Source organism: Mobula birostris, chromosome 16, assembly GCF_030028105.1.
Source record: "Mobula birostris isolate sMobBir1 chromosome 16, sMobBir1.hap1, whole genome shotgun sequence".
Lineage (NCBI taxonomy): Eukaryota > Metazoa > Chordata > Chondrichthyes > Myliobatiformes > Myliobatidae > Mobula > Mobula birostris.
In genome coordinates, this window is record NC_092385.1 from 12,850,857 (window position 1) to 12,875,769 (window position 24,913).

At 39.4% G+C, this 24,913-nt stretch overlaps 1 protein-coding gene across 7 annotated transcripts in view; it reads left to right on the forward strand.

Moving 5' to 3' along the window:
- The window catches only part of atp2b2 (ATPase plasma membrane Ca2+ transporting 2), a 933,917-nt gene that overhangs the window by 325,214 nt on the left and 583,790 nt on the right, over positions 1-24,913 (forward strand). The gene's annotated exons all lie outside the window — the stretch shown is intronic.

Consider the following 24,913-nt stretch of genomic DNA (forward strand, 5'->3'; position numbering starts at 1 on the left):
ATTGTTTGTTATCAAATGACCTTGCCTGGTGTCTCAGAGTTGGGTATGTCTGCACCTGTGCCATACCCCACTGCCTCTGGTAGTCCTTTTCTGTCACTGTCCCACACCCCTCCCGCAGCACTCCTTCGCCATTTCAAAATCCCTTGCTCCCGCCAGATTTAAAACATCGACAAATAGAGTACTTTTCAAAAGTCTTAGGCATCCTATCTATATATCTTTATATAAAGTATAAAATGTATGTGTGCCAAAGATTTTTGCATAGTATTGTACAACAGCCACATTATTGTCTCTCATGGTAACAATAGGGAAATTAGTTCTTGAGAAGCTGTTGACAGTCTTGTGGGATAGGAATCTCATGAAAAAAACCATTAGCAAGACAGGGGAAGAAATAGGCAGAAACAATGGAGTGGAAGGGAGGGATCAATTAAATGCAATAAAAAATTATGTGACATAGACATTCTGTCTACTGAACATAGAGATGATTAGAATGAAGCAGGAAGGTCACCAGAATTGGTTAAGATTATTTTTGTCTTCTTGAATCAGGAGGTATAATGATACTCTTTGAGGATTGTGAGAAAATTAAACAAAAGGCATTGAAATTTTATGGTGAGCCTTTAATATTATGAGCTAGTTCACTTCTGATTAAGACCTTATTTGTCTGCTATTTGGAATGGACCGGATTGATCAGGCCCAAGCTATTTGAGTGTCCAGGAGATGTGGTAATAAGTATACAAGCACAACAAAGTAACTTAAGCACAAATAAACCACCAACATGCTACATAGCAAGCCACAAAGTTTTTAGGGCTCACAATTCTTAATCACCACTTTACTGTTGCTTTTGTCTGGGGAACTCAGAATTCTGACTCACTCGTGAAACCGCTCCTCAATCTCAGGCGCCGATCGTGATTTTCTGTCTGGATGAAGTCCAAGGAACCAGGGAAAGCACACCAATAAATGCAAGTTTCACAAATGTACAGAGAGACAGACAAACTGTTTGATCTTTTATTCTCATGCCATGAACTCAGCCTGGTTTCTTTCATTCAAACAACACATGTTCATTAACACAGTGTTCACCATATCCTTTTAAATCAACTAGACACTTTAATGGTGTCTGCTCATCCATTAGCTCATAAATGTTTTGGACATGTCATTCTTTGGACTTACAGATTGGCATTAATTTTACATATAAGCAATAAGCCCAAATGCAAAAAAAAGAATCCATCAGGCCAACTTGATGGACACCAATAAAAAATCCATCAGTCTAGCTCTCTAAGTGACCAACAGACATTTAGTGATTAACAGGCATCGTCATGTTAATGGTGCCTGAGACTGAGAAATAATCCAGCTGCATACATTTACAAACCTGAAGTGTTTAACTTTTATGGCCACTCTACATGCTGCAGATTCAGAAAGCGTTAAGCTGTCATCTTGAACTGTTCCGGTGTTCATTCAATGTTTTGCAAATTTAAATACAACATTATGTTATCACAAGGCGGAGCAAGAGTAGAGATCATTTTGAATCTGTTAAGAACAGGAAATGTAAAAAAAAGCTTGGAATACCATTTTAGATCAATGAATGAATATCATGACAGATGGCAGATCAGAGGATAGGAATTAGGAGTCATGGATATTAGACAACAAAAGTGATCATACATTTATAGCGGGATTGAATTTCTCTATCATAGTTTCAAAGATTCAAAGTACATTTATTATCAAAGTATGAATGCAGCGTACAACACTGAAATTTGTCTTCCCACAGACAACCACAAAAGAAAGAAAAACTATGGAACCAGTTCAAAGGAAAATATCAATCCTCAATGCGCAAAAGAAAGCAACCCTGAAAGTCATCGAAAAGTCCTGGCATATTCAATTTAGCTCAGTTCAGTTCAACCTAGCGCTGTGTCTTCCATTAACTTATTATTTCTACTATTTTTTAATGCTTCTTAATTGTACATATGATTTTTTTGTGTTCTATCGCTGAGCAGCAGTGAACCATTTGACTGGCCTATCAGAGTTCTCTTTGGGAACTAGTTGACTTGATCAGCATTTCTGATCTGGCTATTGTTCATGATTGCACTTAATTTAAAAAAAAGTCCACAGATCCAGTCCACCCTGATTAAAATTGCACAAAATAGCAATAAAAATAGTGGATTCCCAGAAACCGGAAATACATTATAATATGAACTGCAGAGTCCAATCCGCAGAGCACATTGATTAAACCTTGCCCAAGATCCAGAGCTCCATCTGGAGTATCAGTATTGGTGAACAGGCTAATCAATATCTAAAAGAAACTTACCTTAGCAAGTATTACACATAAAACAATGGGAAACATCTGGATTATTTAGCTAGGGAGAACTTCTGTCAATATGACCATAGAAATTAATAATATAGAATTAGAAAATCACTGCAGGTAGAAATGGTTGCTCAACTATTTTCAGCAAGCCACTTCAGTATGCACACCCATTCAATTAATGATCTTTTCATGCCTGTGATCAGAGTACACAAAGCAAAAAGGTTAAAACCTCCTTTGATAATATTATGAATACAAGTTTTAGAAATTCACAAAATGCAGTCCCAAAGGGAGTTAAATTTGCTCATACAATATAAATAAGATTTGATAGCTTTCCAAATAGCTTTAGAGATTCTTTAGATGCCATTTTAAATTCCAATAATCTGTTACAAAGTGGAAAATGCTGAACATAGGGGCTGAGCTTTAATGGAAAATTAAAAGCAAAGGGTTAGGTAATAAATTGAACTTAAGTAGTTCTTGTGGAATATGTTGCTTAAATCATTCTAAATTTTAGTTCGTCTTGTTGAGAGGCACTGACCCTTAGTCATCTAAGCTATTACATTTTGTGACAGTTCTATTAAATTGAAAACTTTTTATAATCAAACCTCTGCAGTCCTTTCATTTGTATTCCATGGATCTAGATTAAAGTGTTTTCCCCCAGCATATGAAAGGATGAAGGTTTATAAATTTATGTTTAATGAAGGATTACTACACACTTTTTAAAGATGGTTTAAATTAAAGTTCTACTTGGTATTAAGGCTTTGTGCTGGATATATTTATGTACTTTATTTCCAAAAGTTTAAATTCCACTAATGACTGATTAAGTTTATTGAGTTTGATTTTCCATGTTTAATTTAGAATCAGGTGCCTGCTTATGCATCTTCTGCTTTAGAAGCAATGTCCTTACTTCTGCATAAGTGTTGCAGGGCGTTATTTTAGAATGGTAAAGAAATAAGGCATGCAATGTATTAGGAGTTATTTTGTTTTGTTTTTGGAAAATATGAGAAGAATTGGCTTTCCTTTCAAAAATTAAAATTCTAGCAAGCCAGTCTTTTGTTTTTGGGGAATTATTGTGCTGGTTGCATGGGGTTTGGTGAGTCATTATGTGAACTGCCACATTGAGTCAATATGTGGAGACTATTATAATACTGGAGTCCCCTACAATGGATATTCTCATTCACAAAGACAGAGAATAAAAAGCCGATTCTACAATGCATGCAAATTCAAGTAAAATACTCTCAAGTGGTCACTTAATTAGGTACCTCTGACATTTTTTTCCATTCAAAGATGCCCTTCTGTACATCATTGTTGTAACGCATGGTTATTTCAGTTACAGACACCTTTCTGTCAGCTTGAATCTGTCTGGCTAATATCCTCTGTCCTCTCTTATTAACAAGGCATTTTCACATACGGAACTGCTGCTCACTGGATGTTTTTTGTTTCTCACACCATTCTTTGTAAACGCTAGAGACTGTTGAACATGAAAATCCCAGGAGATCAGCAGTTTCTGAGATCCTTAAGCCACCCCATCTGGCACCAACAATCACTCCACGGTCACAGTCACTCAGATCACCTTCCTTTCCCATTCTGGTGTTCGGTCTGAACAACAACTGAACCTTTTACCATGCCTGCGTGCTTTTATGCATTGAGTTGCTGCCACATAATTGGCTGATTAGATATTTGCATTAACAAGCGGGTGTGCAGGTGCACCTAATGAAGTGACAACTAAGTGTATATTTTAAATGAAGGCCTCAGACTGAAGCATTGACTGTTTATTCCTCATTGTGCCTGACTTGCTGAATTTCTCCTGCATCTTGTGTGTGCTACTTTGGATTTCCAACATCTCCAGAATCCCATGCATTTATGAAATGTCTTTAAATAGGTTCCTTCTTCTTCTGCCACTATGGCCCACTCCTATCTGTGCCAAGATTTGTATTGATGAGAGCCAATGCAATTTGCTGAAGAGTTAACCACTAAATATTTGGGATGGGACACAGCAATGTGACTTCCATGTAATCACACTAAAATAACAAATATAATACAGTATGTCGGCCAATGTTTGTCATTATATTTGGCTGAGTGAAACAATTTTACCTGAAATTCCTACCTTCACTTGTACCACTTATCTAAGTGATTTTCAGGATAACGTCAGGCCTGAAACGTCGACTGTACCTCTTCTTAGAAATGCTGCCTGGCCTGCTGCGTTCACCAGCAACTTTGATGTGTGTTGCTTCAGGATGACGAGCCTGACTTGATCATCTGCCCATTTCTGCTTTACTCTTAAGTTTATTTTTAAGGCCACCTGTGTTTAGTAACTGTTTAACACAATGGAAACTTACCATTTGCTGAAATGCGCAAAGTAGTGGTTTGGTTAGGTGGTGGGATGGAGATACATCTCTACCAAAGGAGCTGTAGGGGTGCTTCTTCCCTCTGCTAGGTCACCTTTGGACAAGGTGTTGCACCTGCTTAGCCCCTGATCAGGGTCATGTGAAGCCATGGGAGCAGGTGTGAATGGCCATATGAGCAGCTGGTGCATATCCCAATCCTGGTTATGTGACCATTGGCACCAAGCAGACCATCTCTGAGGAATATTGATAATGTCTGGGGTCACCTGTCATGTAAAGACACTGCCCAGAAGTGCCCAAACCACTTCTGTTGAAAAAATTGCCAAGAAAAATGATGATCATTAGACCATGATTGCCTACGTCATACGACACAACAGATAATGATAATGATAATGAGTGGCTTGATGGTTCAGGTTTTGTGGTCAATGACAAACCATCTGTATTCAATCCTGAACCACAAACTAGGCATATTCTTATTTAATGTTGATCTGGCTGTTTGAATTGTCCTTGTTCTGAGCAGAAAAAGGCTCAACAAGTAAAATAAATCAATCATGGGATGTCCTAGAACACATCCTACTCATAAAACAATTATAATCTTGACAGCTGGCTAAGCTGTACCCATGGGTTTAAGAATTGAAACTTATTTTTAATGTTAATAAAATTCAATTTGTTAAGTTGTAAATTACCTAATATTTCCTCTCACTGCTTCTTCTTTCCAAATAAATGGAGACATTTTTGCAAATTTCCTAGATGCATTCCCAAGCAGTACTGAGAAATTGCTGCATCTTCATGCCCTATTACTGGTCCATCAAGAAATTGACAGCAGAGATTGAGGCTTAAGCATTTAAGAATGAATATGGAGGTATTCTGAATGTAATGGAAAATACCATTTGCTCTCATGGAACTGTTGGCTTTGTCCTATAAAAACTTGGTTATTATTCACAGACTTTGGAAAGCAATATCAAAGCATTGTTCATTGACATTTTACGCACCTTTTGCATAGTGACCTTATTTCAAGAAAATATTTTGGAACTATGTATTGATTTAAAGTCCTAACATTGAAAGGTCATTCTCTCCATAAACATTTCTGTGGACAATAATGCCAAATTCCTGAAATTTGCCAACAACTTTTGAGCTAAATTATTCACAGCAATGAAGACTGAAGCAACACATTTTTTGTTTGTGTATTAATACAATACCAGAGACAACCAATGTGTGCTCACTACTGTGTCAATGATTATCAGGCACGCCGCTGTAGTGGAGATCTGATGGTAAAATAGGTTCTGCTTCAATCAAAACAAAACCATGGGATGCAATATGTTTGCAGTTGCATGCTCAAGGGAGTTGACAATAAGGAATTGCTGTGGATATCAACAGGAAAAGATTCTAAATTTTTATTCCCTTTTTGCAAAAGTTATTTTTAATTTCAGGTGGTTGCAATAAAAAACTTGATAGATTATTCATACACATTGTATTTATATGTTTATTTATTTATTGAGGTACAGCACAGAATTGGCCCTTCCGGCCCTTCGAGCCACGCAGCCAAGCAATCCCCCGATTTGAATCTGAGCCTAATCATGAGACTATTTACAAAGCCCAATTTACAATACCCTACTAACCGGTACATTAACAATAACTAATTAACCTACCAACCGGTACACCTTTGTACTGTGGGAGGAAACCTGAGCACCCAGAGGAAAACAATGCGATCACGGGGAGAATGTACAATCTGTTTACAGGCAGTGCAAGAACTGAACCAGGGTCACCTGTAAAGCGTTTTGGACCATTTTGGTTTATTTGGACCATGACTTTATGTTGCATTTTATCTTAATTGTTGATATTACAAAGCAATTTTGGGATTGCTATGGGCTCTATCATATATAAGCATAGTAAATGCAAACTGACATTTGCAAATTAGCTGTTGAGAGCAAGTGCTAGAATTGATCAATGTTGATCAATGTTCACTGAGAAACCTCAGTTTCTACCTGAACGCTTTTAAGTATATGGCCCCTTACTTACACAGAGTATCCCTTCACATGAAGGGCATATTCATGAGGAACTTGCACACCAGGAAATACATATTTTTGAGATGAGGCTTGGTACAATCATGAAGAATTGAAGTTTTATTTTATAGCACTGTGTGATGGTGAGCATTCAATAAATGTACTCCTTGCACACTCACATTTACACACACACAAGCATTGTCCTGTCATTCTGCTGCTATTGCACTAAGTGTACAGACCTCAATGTCTTCACCGGTATATTTTCAAATGGGTTCTAAACTCCGGTTGACTTTATGGTGCCTTCCCCACCACACGCAGTGGAATATTTCATTTCTTTAGAAATGAAGATGTGTAAATGTGTATATGTTGTTTGTATTGTCACGATTTCGTAACGTACCAGCAGCAAGAGATGACAAATTGAATCGGGTTTTAATATTAAAACCACTATATTTATTTACATCTACTCAAAAATATAGAAAATTAAATAAACTACTTTCTTAAACAGAAGTTAACAGTGTTAGGCGTCTATAGCTCCCAAACAGTCAAACTTTAGAACCCGTTCTTAACAAATCTTACTCATGCACAGTCTTAAAGTGGCAGTTCGGAGAGTTCAGTAATTCACAAAATAGGTGAGAGCAGAGACTTGTGGATTCACAATGCAGCGACGAGGCAATCATGACGAATTCCAAAGATTCCACGGCTAGCGAACGAAGAAACGGTTACCGAAGATCCCAGCCGAGGAATACTGATACAGCCTCTATCCGTTAATGGAACACACCAATATCCTTTTAACGGATCAATGTTTGTAAGAAACATAGCTTGCAGAGGGTTTGTTTGTACAGGAAACAAAACAAGCACTTTATCTCCAGGCTTGAATGACCTCATTCTGGCTTGTTTATCATACCAACTTTTCATTCTTTCCTGGGCTGATTTGAAATTTTCCTTTGCTAGGTTGCAAACACTTTACAATTTGTCCTTGAACTTCAAAACATAATCTAGCAAATTAACATGCAGGTCATTGTTAACCCACTGTTCCTTTAACAATGCCAAAGGTCCTCGGACCTGGTGACCAAACACAAGTTCAAAGGGACTAAAGCCTAGGGACTCTTGTACTGACGCCCTTACTGCAAATAAAAGCAAATTAACTCCCTCATCCCAGTCCTTCTCATTTTCAATACAGAATGTCTTAATCATGGTTTTGAGGGTAGAATGGAATCTCTGTAAGGCCCCTTGGGATTCTGGATGATACGCAGACAACGTAATCTGTTTGGCTCCCAGTTTATAAACTACCTGCTGGAATAATGCTAACATAAAATTACTCCCTTGATCTGACTGATTTTCTTTAGGCAAACCAAATAAAGTAAAAAAAAAACTTTACGAGAGCCTTTGACACAGTTTTGGCTTTTATATTTCTGAGAGGTATTGCCTCTGCAAATCTAGATGCAAACCTAACTATCAAATACTGATGACCAGCTTTAGTCTTTGGCAATGGGCTAACACAATCTCCACTTCCTCAGTAGCACTCCATCTTTGAAATAAAACCCTACTGGCACTTTATAAATCTCCTCACCTGGGAGAGCTTTTTCTCTTAAAGCTTCAATCTCAGGGTCTCTGCTCTGTTCTGCTATAAACTCCTTCCTAGACAGAGATAAATCTTTATTATCAGATTTAATACCTGATCCTGGTGCAACAATGAAGGCAGAAAAGTCCCTGACAAGTCATTAAAATCTGATTCCCTGTTTGGGCTATGATGAGTAGCCAAATCAGGCTGCACAGTACCATCTGCATTGGCAAGTTTCTTGGCCCTAGCTTGAGTTACTGCACATGAGGGATAAATGTTAGGGTCTATCTTTGAATCATCATTGATTGGCTTAGTTGTCAGCTGCACCACAGGAACAACTTTACCACCTGCTAGGTCATTCCCTAACAACAAAGAAACACCTTCCACCTGTAAACTGGGTCATAGTGCTATTTTAACAAGTCCTGAAACTAACCCTGACTTCAAAATTACCTTATGCAGAGGTACAGGAACAATGCCGCACCCAATACCTTGAATAAGATTTACCTCACCAATGGCAGTCTCCTCACCAAACTTCAGAACATTGTCTAACATAAGTGACTGAGAAGCCACAGTATGTCGAAGAATTTTCACCGGTACCAGGTTTGACCCTTCCATTACTGAAACAAACCCATCTGACGTAAAATGAAGGAATTCTTTCCTAACCTGACCAGGCCTTTGACAGAGCTTCATCAGAATGTTCTGAACCCTGTGGGTTCACAGGTGTTTCAACGTTTTGAACACTGACATCTGGAACTCCCTCCTTTTCCGTCTTCTTTTTCAGAAGGAAACAGTTAGCCATAACATGACCAGGTTTCCTACAATAGTGACAAGTAGGACTAGAGGGCTTCTCCTTCAATTGTTTCCCTTCATCCGTACCTTTGTCACTAGACCCAGATTTGATATCTGGTTTACCCTGACTATCCATGCTACTCTTTTGGAAGATCTTACTTGGGGTAAACTTAAACTTGTGGATTAAGGCAAGCTCATCTGCTAATTTAGCAGACTCTTGCAAAGTGGCGGCATCCTTTTCATCTATATATGCATTTATATCACTATGGATGCACCTTTTAAATTCTTCAATTAAAATTAACTCCTTCAGTTTCTCAAAATTATTATCCACATTTTTAGATGTGTACCATCTTTCAAAACACACATTTCTCATAAGCAAATTCTACATGAGTCTGGTTCACAGATTTCTTCAAATTTCTAAATCTTTGCCTATAGGCTTCTGGAACCAATTCATAGGCTTTAAGTATAGCCCATTTCACGATCTCATAATTAGCTGCATCTTCAATTGATAGGACAGAATAAGCCTGCTGAGCCTTACCCTTAAATACACTCTGTAACAAGAGAGGCCAACTTTCTTTCGGCCACTTTAGGCTCTGAGCCACATTCTCAAAATGCTGAAAGTATTTATCAACCTCAGTTTCATCAAATGGAGGGACCAATTTAACTTCCCGACTGGCAACAAACTTATCACCAGAGTCAAATATTGGACCCCACTGCTGTAACTTCTCTATCCTCTCGAGCTCAAGCCTTTTTTTCTCTGCTTCTTCAGCTTCAAGCTGTTTTTGTCATAACTCAATCTCGAGCTGTTTTCCTCTTAACTCAGCCTCAAGCTGTTGTTGTTTTAACTCAGCCTCAAACTTTAGTTTTTCCAACTTGAACTGGAGCTCAAGATCACTGGATTTACCTTCGGGAAACCTTTCTAACACTACCTCTTCAAACTTCCTCGAAGAAATATAGTGCTCAGCTATTCTCCTCTGAATCTGTACCTTTCTCATATCCCGTTTTACCACAGCAATGGCCAAGAAGTGGTCCTTTCTGGCAACCCCTAATGCCTTTGGGTCTGGCGATGCCAGAAATGCTCCACTATTCATTGCTGCTAGTTTCCCCACACAAGTCAATCAAAAGCATAGTAGCCAATGAGATCGATAATCAATCAATCAATAAGCTCCAATTTTGTTCATATTCCAGACGAGCCCCTAATTTTCTCCTGATTTCATAACCTACCAGCAGCAAGAGATGACAAATTGAGTCGGGTTTTAATATTAAAAACACTATATTTATTTACATCTACACAAAAATATAGAAAATTAAATAAACTACTTTCGTAAACAGAAGTTAACAGTGTTATGTGTCTATAGCTCCTAGTCAAACTTAGAACCTGTTTTTAACAAATCTTACTCATGCACAGTCTTAACGTAGCAGTTCGGACAGTTCAGTAATTCACAAAATAGGTGAGAGGAGAGACTTGTGGATTCACAATGCAGCGACGAGGTTATCACAACAAATTCCAAAGGTTCCACAGCTAGCGAATGAAGGAACGGTTACCGAAGATCCCAGCCGAGGAATACTGTTTCGAAGTCCATGAAGAGCGATATCACAAAGTGACTGTCATGAAATCTATATCCATTGATCATACAAAGGACAGACACATCTCCACAATGCACAGTGTGCCACTGATTAACCCAATCCTTTGGGTATGGGTAAACATTAGATTTTACCCTTCTCGATCGTGAGCTGTTCCCGGATAGCTCGAAGCCTGCGATCTTCACTCTCTCTCTCTTTCCTTCGACTCCCTCTCAGCACTGTCCACATTTCTTTTATACCGTCGACATACGTCATAAGGTAACGCTCACAGAAACAAAATTGTGGACTCCCAGTAAAACAAAACTGGGGACACGTGACGCCCACAGTAAATGAAACTATGGACTCCCAGGAAAACGAAATTGTGGACATGTAACAGTATCCTGTATTTAAGGTGGACACTTCTGTTTATTTGGTAATATAGTTGTAACTACATTGTGGGGTGCATCATATTCTAATTCATACATAGTATTAGGTTAACTTTGTGGGTAATTAAAGATGGTATATCCTGATTTCTAATGAACAGGGGTTCATCACTCTCATAGGAGAGAGAGATAGGAGCTGCCAAGAGTTCACACTGGACAAAAATAGTATGGAGCTATTATTGTGTATTTTGTAAATATTGGCATCTTTCTTTTCACCATTTTTGCTAATTTTTGTAAGTTTGATTTTTGATGCACCTAATAAGCACCCTTGCACTAAAGTGTTAAACGACTCCAGCCATGTGTTTTCCTTTTGGTCATTACGCACTGTTACCTCACTACTCTTTGCAGCATTGGTTTAGTAATACTGTGCATATGATCTTCAGTGAAAATTTCTGGGATAATAGTCAACAAAAACTACCCAGTGACTTGGTAGAGGAGGATACCCGGCCATGAAATCTATGGTCACTGCCAGATTTCAATGTTGTAAAAATTGTCAAATCTCTCTTCAGTTTCTGAATCAAAATTTAGACATACAGGTGGTAATCATTGAGAAGCGGATTAATGTGTTGTGCAAATTTCAGAGTTGATTTTTCTGTATAAAATTGAATCTGAGCCTTAATTCCAGAGGATTCAATGACTTTCAATGAGGCCATCAAAAAGCTTTGTGAAATAATCCAATGTAAATTTGAAGTGCTCAAATGTTTTTTTTTAAATCACACATTTAATTATATATGGGATTTGTATTAGCTAAAGAAAGACTTCCATTTACACCTCTAATGAGTCTAGGACATATACATCTTTATGTGCCGTGTTGTTTGATGTAGGTGATCATGGTCCCATATCCATGGATGTTCTTGGCAAATTTTTCTACAGAAGTGGTTTGCCATTGCCTTCTTCTGGCAGTGTCTTTACAAGAGTGTCCGACTATTATCAATACACTTCAGAGACAGTCTGCCTGGCATCAGTGGTCACATACCCAGACTTGTGATTTGCACCAGCTGCTCATACAACCATCCAACCACCTGCTCCCATGGCTTCTCCTGACCCTGATTGGGAGGCTAAGCAGGTGCCCAAGGGTGATCTGCAGGAGTGTCTTACACCTCCTTTGCTAGAGACGTATCTCCACCCAGCTACCCAATACCATAAGTAGTACAGTCAAAGGGAGCATTGAAGAACAGAGGAACCTTGGTGTGGATTTCCAAAGGTTGAGGATATTAGATGTTGTTAACATGGTTAAGAAGGTATATGGGATACTGGCCTTAACTATTCAGGCATTAAATGCAAGAACAAGAAAATTTTGCCCCAATTTTATAAAAACAGTCAGATATTTATTGGAATACTGTGTCTAGTTCTGGTCACTAGACCGTAGAAATGATGTGATACCACTGGAGAAGATGCAGAGGAAATTCACCTGGGTGATGTAGGGATAGAGCATTTATTTATGAGGCAAGTCTGGGAAAGCTAGGTCTGTTTTCCCTGGATTGGAGGAGGTCAAGAGAGCACAGGACTAAGATATAAAAAATTATGAGGGGTTTTGATTGGAGTAATGTCTTCCCCCTTATTGGAGGTAAATAAAATGAAAAGACACAAATTTAGAATAAAGGGTAGGATTAGAGGGCATCTAAGAGGGGGAATTTTTTTACCCAGAGTGTTGAGCACCTGGAATACATTGCAGGAGAGAATGATGAAAGCAAAGATGCTAACAACATTCACAAGATAACACACACAAAATGTTGGTGGAACTCAGCAGGTCAGGCAGCATCTATGAAAATGAATGAACAGTTGACATTTCGGGCTAAGATGCTTCTTTGGGACTGAGAAGGAATGGGGAAGACACCAAAATAAAAAGGTGTAGGGGAGGTGAAGGAGGATAGCTCAGGGGTGATAGGTGAAGCCAGGTGGGCAGGAAAGGTAAAGGGCTTTAGGGGAAGTAATCGATTGGAGAGGAGAGTGGACTGTAGAAGAAAGGGAAGGAGGAGGGGACCCAAGGGGAGATGATAGGTAGGTGAGCAGAGGTAAGAGGCCAGAGTGGGGAATATAAGAAAAGGGGAGGGAGAGGGAATTTTTTTTTTATTACCAGAAGGAGAGCTTGATATTGATGCCATCAGATTGGAGGCTACACAGATGGAATATGAGGTATTTCTCCTCCACCCTGAGGGTGTCCTTATCATGCACAAAAGGAAGCCATCAACCGACATGTTGGAATGGGAATCGGAATTAAGATGTTTGGTCACCAGTAAGTTCCACTTTTGTTGGATGGAGCGGAGATGCTCGACGAAGTGGTCTTCCAAGTTACTTCGGGTCTCATCAATGTAGAAGAGGCCGCCTTGGGAGCACTGGACAGAATAGACGACGCCAGCAGGTTCGCAGATGAACTGGAAGGATTGTTTGGAACTCTCAATGGATGTGAGGGAGGAGGTGAACGGTCAGGTGTAGCACTTAAGGCCACTTGCAGGCCTGGAGGAAGTTTAGTGAGGAGGGATGAATGGACAAGGGAATCATAGAGGGAGCAATCTCTGCAGAAAGTGGGGGGGGAGAGGAGTTAAAGATGTGTTTGGTGATAGGGTCCCTTTGGAGTTGGCAGAAGTTGTGGAGAATGATATGTTTGATGTGGATGGTGTGGTAGGTAAAGACAAGAGGAAATCTATCACTGTTAAGGTGGTGAAAAGATAGGGTGACCACGGACGTTCGGGAATTGGAGGAGATGTGGGTGAGAGCAGAATCAGTGGTGGAGAAAGGGCAACCTCTTTCTTTGAAGAAGGAGGACATCTCTGATGTTCTGGAAAGGAAAGGCACATTCTGGGAGCAGATGAGTTTGAGACAAAGGAACTGAGAAAAGGGAATACCTTTTTTACAGGAGATGGAGTGGGAAGAGGTATAGTCAAGATAATCGCAGGAATCAATAGGTTCATAAAACACGTCAGCAGACAGTTTGTCTCCAGCGATGGCGACAGAGAGATCAAGAAAGGGAAGGGAGGTGTCAAAAATGGACCAAGTGAAATTAAGGGGAGGGGGTAAATTTGAGACAGAGTTGATGAAATTGATGAGCTCAGCATGGGTGTATGAAGCAGCACCAATGCACTTGTCAATGTAGTGTTGAAAGAGTTGGGGAGCATTACTGGGGAGACCTGGAACATGGACTGTTCGCCGTAGCTAATGAAAAAGCATGCATAGCTGGGACCCATGCAGGTGCCCATGGCTACCTCTTGAGTCTGGAGAAAGTGCAAGGAGGCAGAGGAAAAATTGTTGAGGGCATTCACAATATGTCGAGAGAAGCACTTAAAAATGCAAAGCTTTGAACTGAGTGCTGGAAGATGGGATCAATGTGGATGGGTGCCAACCGATTAGGGTGGACAAGCTGGGTTAAATGGCCTGTTTTCATGCTGTGGTTTTTACAACCCTTTGAAACCTTCAATGGTGCCTTAAAGGCGAGTGTGGAATAGGAGCGAGTGTTCAGCACCATCTACCAGCCTCTTGCTCGTCTGCTGCCATAGAAAAGTGTCTGCGTGTGACACTCTCTCTCTCCTCTCCCTCTCCCTCTCCCTCTTGCCTTCTCTCTCTCCCCCCTTTCTCTCTCCCCCCTTTCTCTCTCCCCCTTTCTCTCTCCCCCCTTTCTCTCTCTCCCCCCTCTCTCTCCCCCTTTCTCTCTCTCCCCCTTTCTCTCTCTCCCCCCTTTCTCTCTCTCACCCCCTTTCTCTCTCTTTCCCTCTCTCTCCGTCTCTCTCCCTCTCCCCCTCTCTCTCCCTCCCCTGTTGGAGTATGGTACCAAAATTCTGGGTCTGCAGTTTGTGGATTGGACTATAGTTCCTGGTCGCTTCTTTTTCGGATGCTATTTTGAGGGACTATGAATCGGGGCCGCCTGCAAATAATGAATGAGCACTGAACTGAATATGGACTCTTTCAATTTTGTGTTTTATGTTCAGTGTTTTCACTCGTTCTTTCTTGTTGTTGTTTGCACAATTTGTTTTTTGCATGTGGTGGTGTTTGATGTTCTTGTTGCTGTTTGCGCGTGGGGGTGGTTTGGTGTTTTTCTTTGAACGGATTCCATGGTTTTCTTTATTTCGTGGCTGTTGGTGGAGAAGATAAATCTCAGGCTTGTATACTGCGTACATACTTTGATAATAAATGTACAGTTGGCCCTCCTTATACGCGAGGGTTTGGTTCCGGGACTCCTGGCGGATACCAAAAAACGCGGATGCTCAAGTCCCTTATTCAAGTGCGGTTGACCTTAGGACCCACGGAACCCTGGACCTTATTTAACCTGTCTCAGTGTGGTGGGCGTTAGGACGTGGCGGCAGAGCTCTGAATCCGCAGTGTTTCTGTTCACAAAAATAATCACAATCGCGATTTAAAACAAAGTGGAAATAATAAAGCGATCAGAAAGAGGTGAAAAGCCATCGGTCATTGGAAAGCTGTTAGGCAACAGTCGGTCAACGATCGGCACAATTTTAAAGGATAAAATGAGAAAGGCCCTGCCTGATTAAAGCTACTATTATTTCTAAGCAACACAGTGGTTTAATTATTGGGTTTTGGGTTTTGGGGTTTGGGGTTTTTGATCCTCCACGTCAACCCAACAGCACGCTGGGGAGCGATCTGTCACTGGATCAAACTCGGGAGCGATCTATCACTGGATCAAACTCGGGAACTTCCATAACCGAGCCCGGTGCTGAAACATACATTTCTTAAGTATTTTATATGCATAGAAAGGTAAAATATATACTATATATACTAAGACAAACGTTTGACTTACTGACGCTAAATAATACCCGATGTACCTGTTCCGACTTACTTAGTAAGAGAACTTCTGTTTTTTTCTGATCCCCATCCACGATAACCTACGCGCATCCTCCCATATACTTTAAATCATCTCTAGATTACACATAATACCTAATACAATGTAAATGCTATGTAAAATAGTTGTTATACTGCATTGTTTAGGGAATAATGACAAGAAAAAAAAGTCTGTACATGTTCGAACAACAAGTGCTGGAAGAGCACTTCAGGGTTTTCTTGATTCGCGGCTGGTTGAATTCGCGCATGCAGAACTCACGGATAAGGAGGGCCGACTGTACTTCGAATCCTTTAGACCCTTAAAGGCAAAATGGAATGTTTGAGAATTGTGAAGTAGAAAATAATATATAATTAAAGTAAAAACATTTTGCTGTTTTATACATATCACAATGAAAACATTTTTACATTTCTAACATCAACTAATCCCTTGAAGTATTGTTTTACAAGTGAATACTGTGTATCAAACAAGGGGTAAAAATATAACATGACCTGCGCTTGTAGCTTGCATTTCAGAATTAGGTTTGTTATCACTGACATACAGTCTGTGGCCACTTTATTAGGTACAGCCGTACACCTTGTTAATACAAAGTAAGGTGACTGTAACTCATAACTACAGTGGTGTGCAGAAGATCATCTCTGAATGCACAACATGTCAAATCCAGAAATGGGTAGGCTACAGCAGCAGGAGACCATGAACAGGCACTTAGTGGCCATTTTATTAGGTACCGGAACCTATTGAAGTGGCTACTGAGTACATGTCATGAAATTGGTTGTTCTACGGCAGCATTACAGTGCATCATACATAAAAAATATTAAATTAATAATCAAATCAAATGGTTCACATTAATATCAGAGAATATGTACAAAAAACAACCTGAAATTCGTACTCTTCACAGATAACCATGAAACAGAGAAAACCCCGAAGAATGAATAACAGAAACATTAGAACCCCAAAGCCCCTCCTCCCCCTCCCATGCACAAGCAGCAGCAGTAGCGTTAACTCTCCCCCTTCCCCTCCTCCAACTTGCACCAGCAAAAGCAATATTAGAAATTAAGAAATATATTAAACAATAGTACAAAAAGGGAGCAAAATAGTGAGATAATGTTCATGGGGTCTATAAATACCATCCTTTTAAAAGAACTTAATCATAAAGAAACAATCTGAAAGGTTGAACAGTCCAAGAGGTTGAATGAACCTGCATTAAATGTTCTTGCTTGGTCATCGTCAGAGTGGTCCAGAAGTTATGGTTGCAATTTTGGCAGAAATAAGACTATCCTCTGCTGTCTTGTGCAGGATCTGGCAGTTCTTCTTAATTTTTCCAAAATTAGGGAGATAGAATTAATTTGAGAACTTCTGTGTGTGTTTTGCACAAGTGCAAACTGACTGAGTTAAGGAGATGGAAAAGGATTAGTTGGATGAAATGCTTTTTTCTTTACCATTTTGAAGAGTGAAAGGCATGGGAGTATTTTTAACACTGGGTGAGAAATGATCCATTTCTTGGTCACCAGTGGAATGTTAACTCAGATTGTGCCCATGATTCAGAGCAGTTTTTGTTGAATCTGAGCGCCACAGGTAGACCTGAAGGGAAGATTGAACTGGAGGAGTTTAGATGGCATTAACCTGCAGTTTTGTGGAAAACCTAGATATTTTCCCTCTCACTAAGATGCTCCATTTTAGCTATGGCCTGAATAGTGCTATGGTTTAAGTGTGGGTATCGACCCTGTTAAATTTGCCATTTTATGTGTGCACATTTTGTATCTGCAAGTGTGCAATTATTTTGAATGCAGACCCTCAACGGTTGCTATTGTCTTGGATGAAACTTTCTGTGACTTTTTTTTTCCCCTGGAATATCTGGGTCACAGACTAGCTGTGATTGAAGATTTGCAGTTGCTACTGTAGCTTCTAGTACTGTTGTAAGCCAGCTGCTTAGAAGTACGCAGGAGAACTTGGTTACACTCCCATCATCTGGGAAATGACTGGCCTACACTTCAATGTTTCCCATGGTAGCACAACAAAGATTGGCTAATGCAGTGATATGGAAAATACAGTTATAAAGTCATGTCCTACTATTCTGCCGTGCTGTAATTGCTCCCTGTTCACAGGCCTATTTTTAACTGGAAATTAGGTTACCTTTACAGCACTTTAACAATGTCGGAGAGGCACCTTTAGTACTGCACTATTAGATGCTTCCATCCAAAAACTGGGTCAATCTGGCCAATGCCTTCAGAATCCGAATCAGAATTGGGTTTAATAGCACCGTCATATGTCATGAAATTTGTTAACTTTGCGGAAGCAGTACAATGCAATACATAATTGCGCAATAGACTTTTTTCCTTAAAATGGATGCTTTTACTTTTTATTTTCTTTACTAACCCTCCATCCAGATTAAGATTTACAAAGTTCAATCATATGGCGTACTATCTGATATTTTGTGGTGCGGATTTGTAACCGGGCAACACATCACACAGCATCCACGCAAACAAGATTTCTCAGTTTGGCAGGGCCAGAAGTTGTTTTCCCCGAGACGAATAAAGAATTTGATAGGAGAGGGGAGTTGTCCATTGGAGGAAGTTCGTCCATCGGATTGTTTGTTGCCAATACAATTTAGAGTCTTTGAGCACTGCAGCACAAAAACAGGCCTTTCAGCCCTTCTAGTCCATGCCAACTGTTTTACTGTTGACTTGCACCTAGACCATAGGCCTTAAAACCCCTCCCATCCATATACTTATCCAAATTTCTCTTAAATATTGCAATTGAAACCGCATCCACCACTTCTGCTGGCAGCTCATTCCACACTTGCTCCACCCTCTGAGTGAAGATGTTACCCCTCAGGTTCCCATTAAATATTTTACCTTTCACATTTAACCTACGACCTCTAATCCTAGTGTAACCCTCAGGCTTGGCCAGCACATGTTTGTCTAGGGAAAACATCTTCTGGCCAGTTAGAATTCTCTCCATGGTACATCTGTAGAAATTTGTCTTATCAATAGATTTATATGTTCGACAGAATATATTTTCTTATTTTTACTGAATTGACCTTAATAAGTTTAAGCAATCAAGTTCACTTTTTATTTGTTTTTACTTACTGAGATACAGTGGGAAATAGGCCCTCCCAGACATTCGGACAATGGCGCCCAGCAATACTCCAATTTAATCCTAGCCTAATCACGGGACAATTTACAATGACCAATTAGTCTACCAACCGGTAGGTCTTTGGAGTATGGGAGGAACCATAGCATCCGGAGGCAACCCACACGATCAGGGGGAGAGAACTTACAAACACCTAGAGGCAGCAGCAGGAATTGAACCCAGGTGGCCTATACCATGAAGTGTTGTGCTAACCACTGCACTACCTGGCCACCCCAGAAGTAACTCAGAAACTAAGTACTTCCTTCCATTCAAACAGCCTGAAATAGGACTTGGAAAGATGTTAATGAGGGAGACCTATTTGGTCGCCGTATATTGCATGTTCAGCATGTTTACCAAAGACAGATCCAGATCTTTATCTATCTGTTTTATTGCTATCCGGGTCATGGGGTTTGGCAAGCTTACCAAAATGTCTCATTTGATGCTTATGTAGTAGTTTGTAGCTGTTAATGCATTTGTTATAAACTGATTTATACCTGAGTGACAAAAATGGAAGCAACAACATTGAATAAATACATTCATTGTGCATGAATTAATTTGATATTCTACCTTCTGCCCAAAATAAGTTGATTTTTTAAAGGGAAATGTAGCTTTAAATGTAATATTAGTAGAACTGCATTTCATTAAACTACTCTCTTCACATGTGAGTTGCAGAAATAATTAGGAGCCATTTAGATTATCTGGAACATTTGTCTCTTCGCCATTTTTTTCTCAAATGTGAAATATTTTTAGTTGACCTATTTTTTTTCCCTCCTCTTCCCATGCGATTGGTGTAAAGTATTACCTTCTGAAGTTGACACCTCATACCAGGAATTTTGCAGGATGTGTTAAAGGAACAAAAAATCTTCTCAACACAATTGGGAACGTTCAGGAAGTTATTTAAATACAAAGCATTTGAAAAACAGCGCACAATATATGTTTCTAATCAGTGAGTTATTTGAAATGAAATGACTTTTTCAGTTGCTGAGATAATGTACAATTATGAAGAATGAGGGTTGAGAGTAGCACTAATTCAAGACTTAACTATGTTTTCTACTACTGAGACTTTGGTATGGTGCCCCAACCTGATACTTGTGAATGGACCATCTGCAGAAACTAAGGGCCATGCAAGTTCCAGCTTTGGTGCCCTACATATAGTACTGTGCAAAGACTTAGGCACATATAGATAGCTAGGGTGCCTAAGACTTTTGCACAATACTGTAATAATTTTATGTATTGCACTGTACTGCTGCCGCAACAAAAACAAATTACATGACATATGTGAGTGATGATAAACCTGATTCTGATATGGGTCTCTATTGTAGACTGAGAGTGGGAAGGGGGCAGGGAGAGGGGAATCATGTTTGGGTAAAGAGCATGGGACATGGGAGGGGGTGGGAAGCACCAGAGAGACATTCTGATTAATATATCAATTGTTTGGAATCAAGTGATCTTACAAGGTGTCTCAGGACTCTGTGTGTCTGCACTATGCCACCCCCCTTCCTGATCCTGACACTCCTTTTCTGCCAGTTGTTCCACACACATGGTACTCCACCTTTGCCATTCCCAACACCCCTTGCTCCTGCCAGATTTGAAAACTTGCTCTCTACTCCGCATTGACAAATACAGTACTGTGCAAAAGTCTTATGCACCCTAGCAAACAGATGTGCCTAAGACTTTTGCACAGGACTGTACATTTTTAAAAATCATTTTGATATATGGTTTTGGCCTTGATTCAAGCTTTTTTCCTCTGGAGACTATTGCTCTGCACAAGAGAGGTTTCTGTAGATATCCCCATGGTGACAATGTTTAGTTAAACAAGTCCAACTTTAGAGGACTTGTACAAGCCTCCCAATAGGTCATGTAGTAAGAACAATTATTAATAACATGAGAGATTTAATCTCCCTTTGAAACATCTAACAAAAGGTCAAATTGTTGAACAATACATAAGAGCAAGAAGCAGAAACATGAGACAAAGACATGTAGTTGATAACAGAATGTAACTTGTAAGTGGTTCTATTTATTGATCTTCCTTAAACTGTTTGTATTGGCATCATCAGGAGGTAGAAGAGGAGAATATAACAGTTACATTTAATGTGGGTAGCATTGAACCCCATGTGATATCTTGCTGTGTATTCATGATGAGACCTGTCTTATCTTTGACCAGATCACTAATTAGCAGTGATTGCTTAAGTAAACAGATAAAATATGCTTTTTTCAAATTGAGATAAAACATGGGGGATGCTTTGCAAAAGAATATACTGGGCAGAAAAACTGTGGCAGTACTCAATAATTTATACAAATAACTTGTGACTGTGCTCCTGTAGCTGATCTGCTGGTAGCATTTTAAACAGGATACGTTGTCTTTGGAGACACATTTGGATAGATTATGGTGCCTGGGCATTCCCCCTTATATTACCTGGTCTCTCAGCCTAACAATAATTTAACATTTTAATTTTGTGCTCTTTGAGATCCCTCACAGTTAATGGCAGCAACTACTGCGCTGTGATTAATCATCCCACCTTCACCAACCTCAGAACCCCTAACAACCAACACCCTACTGATTGAGCTAACCAGCCAAATAATGTGCAGGCTTGCTGCTGGCAAAGTGTGGCAAGGCATCTATTTGCTGTTAGACAATGAGACTAATCCTTCAAATTGCACCAGGCTTCCTGCTAATTTAATGAATGATTAAAATCTACTGTATGTGTACTCAAATGTCAATTGGCAAATTTAGAATTCTATTTGGTAAATTCAATGAAGTGAGTTTGATAACTTTGAATCAATTTCTTCTTCATCCATTCATTGATATCTTTGTCTTTATTTCTCCTAGACTTTACTATTCCTTATACTCTGCAGTCTTAGACTGATACAATATGGCTGCATGTGTCCTAACTCAGACTCATGTTTCAAACTAGAGGGTGTAGGTTTAAGTTAATAAGGGAAATATTTAAATGACATTTGAAGGGAAAGTTTTTCATACAGTCTGGATGGCAGGTTTTTGAACTGAGCTGGTAGAGGAGGTGGCATAGGTGGGAACAATTGAAATATTTAAAAGACATTTGAACAGATTCCATGGATAGGAAAAAAATGAATATGGGCAAACATAAATTAGTGTAGATAAACATCTTGAACAGTGGAGGCAGATTGGGCCATGTGACCTGTTTCCATGTTACGTAAACCCATGAATCCGAAGCAAATACAAGTTAACATTATTTTAAGCACGCAAGTTATTTTCACAATGAAACGTTAGATAAGAGAATATTGCCACAATTTTGTGGGTCAGCAGTGAGTGGGAAGTAGCCTGTACTGTCTTTCATGATATTTGCACTCTCTTTATATGGATTTCCCCAGAGAGAACATCCTTTCTAAAGTTAACCCAACATCACTGCCTTACTCAGAGAAAAGGTGCTGGTGGGAGTATTTGGAAGTGTAAGTTAGTGAATCCAGATCAAATCTTTGGCAGACAGCAAAGCTGTACTGGACAGCTTAGCTGGCTGTCAAATTTCTCAAAAGGGTTACAAATGTTTCTGAATGTCAAAGACATTGAGAAAACAAATAAAAGCTATTAAAATAGATGAATCCCAAAAATAAGGAAAATACAAAATCTCTCATAAAATGAAATTAGTTTTATGAAATATGTATATTTTAACTACATGATTAAGTCATTAACTGATAATTTTGTTTAAATTGATTTGTAGCTCTAACAATTAATAATTCTGTTGGTTATTTGGAATTTGTGTGAAAGAAAATATGCATTTTCCCCCTTTCTTATCATGGTTTCTTTAAAGAGCTCAAACTGTTACTGATATGAAAATAAATTAGTTTGGAACTTCAAGCAATCATCAAAAGATTGCTTATGCATATCCTCAGCCAAATGCTATGTTTCATGATTTGGATCAGAACATCAGATCATTGTCATAAACAAGGTATATCAAATCCTAAAGATTCAACTGTTGCCTCAGTACATCTACTTTGAAAATATTATGTGCTGTATCCGTTATGATACCTTCAAAAGGATGAGGTTTATGGGTAATTCCTAAGCTCCAGAACCTGGGCCTTAGCACTCAGATCTGCAGCTGGATCTTCAACTTCCTCACAGACAGGACCCAGGCTGTAAAAATAGGGGACAAGCTCTCCTCTACAATCACTCTGAGCACCCATGCCCCACAAGGCTGTGTACTCAGCCCCCTGCTGTACTCACTGTACACCCATGATTGTGTAGCCAAGTTTCCATCAAACTCAATATATAAGTTTGCTGATGACACAACAATTGTAGGCCGTATCTTGGGTAATGATGAGTTTGAGTACAGAGGGGAAATTAAGAACCTGGTGGCATGGTGTGAAGACAATAACCTATCCCTCAACATCAGCAAGACGAAGGAATTGGTTGTTGACTTCAGAAGGAGTAGCGGACAGCACGACCCAATTTACATCGGTGGTGCGCAAATGGAACAGGTCAAAAGCTTTAAGTTCCTCGGAGTCAATATCACAAATGACCTGACTTGGTCCAACCAAGCAGAGTTCACTGCCAAGAAAGCCCACCAGCGCCTTTACTTCCTGAGAAAACAAAAGAAATTTGGCCTGACCCCTAAAACGCTCACTAAATTTTATAGATGCACCATAGAAAGCATTTTTCTAGGGTGCATCACAACCTAGTATGGAAGTTGTCCTGTCCAAGACCGAAAGAAGCTGCAGAAGATTGTGAACACGGCGCAGCACATCACACAAACCAATCTTCTGTCCTTGGACTCACTTTGCACCGCAGCTGTCGGAGCAGTACTGCCAGGATAATCAAGGACACGACCCACCCAGCCAACACACTCTTCGTCCCTCTTCCCTCCGGGAGAAGGCTCAGGAGCTTGAAGACTTGTACGGCCAGATTTGGGAACAGCTTCTTTCCAACTGTGATAAGACTGCTGAATGGATCCTGACCGGGATCTGGGCCGTACTCTCCAAATATCCGGACCTACCTCTCGTTTTTTTTTGCACTACCTTACTTTCCATTTTTCTATTTTCTATTTATGATTTATAATTTAAATTTTAATATTTACTAATTTTTACTATTTTTAATATTTAATATTTGTAATCCAGGGAGCGGGAAGCGTAGACTCAAATATCGCTGTGATGATTGTACGTTCTAGTATCAATTGTTTGGCAACAATAAAGTATAAAGTATTTAGAATACTTATTTATTTGCACAAGCCTTATTGAATTGAAGTCATACTTGGAAAGAGAACATAGTCAAGATCTTCACAGTTAAAAGGTGTGTGATAAATGCAGATGGAAACTGGTGATTTACCATGGTACTGTGACTGGGAATCTAAACGGTTGATATGGATAACTGGTTTCGTACTATGAAACAATAATTGACCCACCTGGAATCTTGATCTGTAAATCTGATATCCTGAATTTATGAAAGGAAGATAGTCTTGAGACAATCACTAACTGCCACTTAAGAGGTTCAAATTTTATTTTTGGTCAAGTTATCAGACACTATCCAGTTGTGAAACTCTTCTGAGAGTGAACCAGCATGAACTGTTGAGAAAATGCAGCTGAACATTGAGGAAACTTCATTAAAGACCATCATTTTAAAATTGGCATTTGAATCATTTGGTGTTAGCAATGTCTCAAAAACTGGGTATTTTCCATTATTAAGGTAAGCTGTAAGGAAATGAATCAACTCGTAGCTGAATGATCCATTTTGCCTTCACTGCCAAATTTTTAGTATTCTGAGAATTTTTCTTCTCTCTGTAGTTAGTGATGAGCAAAGTCAATTGCCCATCTCGGAATAAATATGATTGGTCAGCAGTCTATGCAAATTTTCAACATTTTGAAAACAACATTCTTAAAGCAGACTAACATTATAAAAGTGGTGTGTGAAGAAAGAAAGAAAAACATTATATTCCTGTGTTGATTTTCAACTATCAACAATGGAGGATGAAAAATCCAAGCTTACTTCTGATGAAGGAAAGATCTTTGGATTAAGTATGGAGTGATA